The 4,774-nt window shown below is 41.4% G+C and overlaps 1 long non-coding RNA gene across 1 annotated transcript in view; it reads left to right on the top strand.

The window, feature by feature from the left end:
• Positions 1-2,481, top strand: part of LOC113964046 — a 33,843-nt gene extending 31,362 nt beyond the window's left edge. Inside the window, exon 3 of the long non-coding RNA XR_003533037.1 lies at positions 2,171-2,481. This is a non-coding gene — a long non-coding RNA (uncharacterized LOC113964046). The remainder of the gene's footprint in view (positions 1-2,170) is intronic.
• Positions 2,482-4,774: the final 2,293 nt, after the last annotated feature.

The following is a 4,774-nucleotide window of genomic DNA, read 5'->3' as shown; positions in this document are numbered from 1 at the left end:
CTATTCTATTCTATTCTATTCTATTCTATTCTATTCTATTCTATTCTCACACTTCAGGCAGACAGTCATTAGGACATGCACTTCTTTTTTGGCTGTACATGAAGATTACAATGCTTTGGAATTCATTTAATAAATCATACCTGGGTTGGGGGAGATATGAAGGGAAGGACACAATGAAATACCAGATAGAACAAGTAGTCAAAAATGCAGAATTTCTTCAGAGTTGCCATGGGATCTTCTTTTTGCGTATGAAGACAAATGATCATACAGTTTTTTGCCCTTATGCTTCTGCTGAAGAATTCCCTTCAAAACACTACTTACTTCACAAGGGAGACATGCTTCATAGGAAGAAGCCAGGACCTGCACGAACAAGAAATAGGTGAGAATGAGTAGGACCAGTTGTTCAGACTTGCAGAGCAAAAAACCCCCAAACAAACCCCAAATCAGACACACAATTAAATATGTGAGAACTGGCTCAGTTCTTTAATAGGTTGTTTGGATTAACATACCCACAAGGAAGAAGAAAACACCATTTGTGTTTGCAGTCCAAATGCTCAACCTTCCTTAGCTCTGCACTACTTCCACAGAAAGGATGTCTCCACATCTACTGTAGAAGTGGCAAAGAGCTCAATCTGGAGAATGCTGAGGGAGATCCATGAGATGGAAAGGTCTGAAAAACACAAATGAGAGAATGATCTGTGCTGGTCTCACAGCCACTTGCCCCAAATTTTCTCTCCTCAGCAACAAAGCACCCAGGTCAGCCTCTGTGTCAATCAGAACCAAAACAATACAGAAGAACAAGTGAAAAGTTGCTGGTTTCAGCAACCACTTTAAAAAGTGATGGGCTGTTAACCCTTTTACTTCAGAGGCATCCTTCCCTTTTGTGTAGTTTTGCCATGACTACCCACACTCCTGTAATCTATTGCTCACCACAGTCAAAATGAATTTAATATTTTCCTGTTATACCAGAAGGCCAACCTGTGCTACCTGAGAAGGTCCTCAACAGGCAGCAGTTGTGCAGCACTGTGTTACATGAAACTTGGCCATTCAGGCTTTGAAAAAATCAATAGATAACCAAACCTGCTATTGGATGAACTGTGTCCTGTGACTCCCCTTGTCTCTCCAGGGTAGATAAGGCTGGCCAGGTGCTGCTGAGCAACCCCAGTGAATATTCACCACTCAGGACCTTGTGGTCCAGATCCTAGAAAGCAAGTGAAGATAGGTAGGTAATATCTCTCTATCTGCTGTCTCCAATTGAAGAACAGCAAGAGACTTTAGGCTATCTGAGGGAATATAATTCATTATCAAATTTATAATCTTTCAGGAGCCAGCCATGAATATCACAACATATGTTGTAAAAGACTGAAGCATTATTACTATGACACTTTTAACTCTGTTTCAAGTCAGAAATACTTTTTTTCAGTAAGTATAAGGTGTGCCAATTTTTCTTCACAACTTCATGTGCAGGAATCCTACACATTCAGATCTTCCACACCCTGCAAAATTCAGAGATGCTAACGAAACTGTACATAAAGCTCTCCCAGAATGCATTACCGTTCTAGCATTTCTTCTTCACGGCTCCCAGCTGTGTTGGTGGAAGTCCAGCTCTACAACTCCAAGCCTCTCTAACTACCAGCTACGTGTCACAGTAGCTTATTCCCAGATGTCCTCTTCTCCACTTGTACCTTTTCTGTGGCTGAGCATAACCTTTTTTCTAGCTCTTCTGCAGTAACATAAGGCTTTTCACTTCCTGATCAGGAATCCAGAGAGTTTCTTTCCAGCAATTGCAACAGCATATTTTCATCAGAGTGTTTTTTCCCGCCATAGAGTATTTCATCTACCTCTTCCACTTGGATTTCTTTTTCTGGACTGTTGTACCTTTTCTGAGATCACAACTGAAATGGAAATAATCACCGAGGTGTGTTAGCTCAGCACAAAAGTTGGCTTTGCTCAGATACAAACAAGTTTTGAGAAGGAAATTTCTCTGTGTGCATGCTTATGATGCTTTCTGACAATGCCTACAAAGTCACTGATTATGATCTTTCTTTGTATCAGCGGTCTGCAGAAACAAGCTCTTTAGACAGTGATGGTATTTTTCCTATGTTGCAGACATGAGTATGATTAAATATATTCCTGGAACACTGTGGCCTGACTTTTTTTTTTTTTTCAGGAAAGCAGCCAATGATCTTGGATGTCCCATCTGAGACATCTGACTTCCAGAAGAGAATGTCAGGAATTTCCAAAGAATCAAACACCCATACCCAGCATATGTTTTGTACTGACACCCGAAACAAACGGTCACTTGGAAGGAGGCTTCTGTTTTCTGAACACTCCTAAATAACTCTGAATATTCTGATGAGGAAGTGAGGTGTTCACCAGAAAACTGGAAACTATTCAGAAATGCCAGGCACCAGAAAAGAACATTAAAAAAAGCCTATTTGATATCCAACTGTAAATTAAAAAAGAAAAAAAATAAACCACACAAACAAAAACCTCACAAAAACAACCAAAAAAACCCACGGCAAGGCCATCGTTAGCTCTTAAAATAGGAAAAATTTCCAACTCACATGGCTCAGGAGCATGTCCCTGGCAGAACCAGGGTTAAGAGTGGCCCAGCCAGAGGCACAACACCAGCTCCCAGCAATCAGCCACATCAGTATTTGCTGCCAAATATCTCCTCTGGGATCACTATGCCTATACATATGCTATTCTGCTTAGAATGCCCCTGGTAAAGGACTGGGATAGAGCACTAGAGAGAGAAGGAAACAGACACATTGCATTGACACTGGGACCAGGACACAATACCTGGGCTCCACCAACTGGTTATGGGCTCTGTGAAGTCTGACCTTTTATTTTGGCTCTCACTGTTTCAGGCTGTACACCCACAGTTCAGCACTGGCTGAAAGCAGGCTCTGGACTGTGTGAAAGCTAAAACTAGGGCAGGGGAATTCTTGTCCTTGGCATGAACAGCTACCACAGCAGCTGGCCGAAAATATTATAATACATGGGAATCTGGCAGGTGGCTCAGGGCTGCATAGCTTTTGTGGAAATATTCTGTATTGCCCCAGAAAGCAGGATTCAAGAGAAAACACATTTTGCATATGCTGCAAAGTGATAAATGAAAGATTTAAATAATGTAAAAGATACCATCCATGTTTAATATTAAATATAAAGCCCCAAAATTATTATGAAATCTTCCCAAATCCTGAGAGCAAAGCAAGCTAACTCTCAGGGAAGGGATACCACATGTATACCGCAAGTTCTCCAGGTGGCATAACAGTTCAACAGGAGATCATGCTCCTGGGAATACTAGAGGAGGCATGTAACAATCTTTAGGCTCTGGAGCCCTCCTAGCAAGTGCTGGTTTTAGTGCAGAAAACAAGGAAGGACTTTCTACACGGGCAGGGTTACTCCATGCCTTTGCAATGCGCACGACACTGAAGCCTCATCTGACTTCTCAGGTAGCTCTAATTCTCCAGAACCATTTTGGCACTTGCAGATGTTGATCTAATGGTAGATAATATAACAAGTGGGATTAAAATTCCCTGAGCTGAAGATAAGGCTCAAGTCCATCATGGGAAGGATTCACTTTTTTCCCCCCCACTCTGCTACATGGTTCTTCCAGAGAACTGTGAATGCTTTTGAAAGAGAAGAGGAAAAATAGCAATGAAAGATTTTGAATATCCGTACAAGCCATCAATTTCTGAAGAATTCTCTCCAGAACAAGTTCTCAGATATTTTGGGATATTTTGTTGGCTGAGAAGATGTGATGCTCATAATTTAATACAACAATACTCATGAAATCAGCATGATGTCAAAAAGTTTTGTGCTGGTATCAGCCCCAAGAAAAGCCAAATTTCTACAGTTCTCATTCTTTTGAACAGAACATAAAAAACATACTAATTTAATAATGTGACTTTTTCTGGGATCAGCAATGGAAATAATAAGTAGTTAGAACAACAAATTTAAACTGTATCCTGAAGAAATGGTTTCACCAAAAAGATTAATCATTAAGTTTTTAATTCCTTTTTTTAAAAGTCATCTAGTTAGATTTAAATTGATACTAAATCAAATTCAGTAGTAGTTCTGTAACCAATCAGTGTCATCATGGCTAGGCTTCACGAAAGAAGATTTGGGAAAGGCTCTATCCACATTTGTTACAAGCACGCTGGTGGCTAAAAAGGCCAATACAAGATAGACATGTCCGATTGCAAAAGGGACAGCAGAAGGACTCCTTAGGTGGTATATTCTGCAAGACACGGTTCGTTCTGTGCTGTCTTTTCTCCTTGAGAGTGATCCTGCGTGCTTTCTCAAAGGAAGCAGCAGCGTTATAGATGGTGTGTCTCCAGGCCTCCCGATTGGGGGCCAGAGTAGACCAGTTATGATGATCAATATGGCCGAGGCTGAGATGTTGTTTCAGGGACTCCTTGTATCTTTCTTCGGGGCTTCTCTCTTGCTGCAGCCGGTGGCAAGTTCACCATAAAGCAAGATCTTAGGGAGGTGGTGATCTTTCATCCTTGAGACGTGCCCTGCCCAACGCAGCTGTGTTCTCAGCAACATGGCCTCAATACTTGTGACTGCTGCTTGTTCTAGAACAGATGTATTAGTCACATAATCTGACCAGTGGATGTTCAGGATTGTACGGAGGCAGCGTTGATGGAAGCGTTCTAAGAGACCCAGGTGGTGGCGGTAGATGACCTATGATTCGGAACCATATAAAAGAGTGGACAGCACTATGGCTCTGTAAACACTGATCTTGTACTTTTCTTCAAGT

Source organism: Neopelma chrysocephalum, unplaced genomic scaffold (assembly GCF_003984885.1).
Source record: "Neopelma chrysocephalum unplaced genomic scaffold, ASM398488v2 Primary Assembly neopelma1_26, whole genome shotgun sequence".
Taxonomy (NCBI): Eukaryota; Metazoa; Chordata; class Aves; order Passeriformes; family Pipridae; genus Neopelma; species Neopelma chrysocephalum.
Note: the sequence above shows the minus strand (reverse complement) of the source record. Positions and strands in the feature narration are given on the sequence as shown.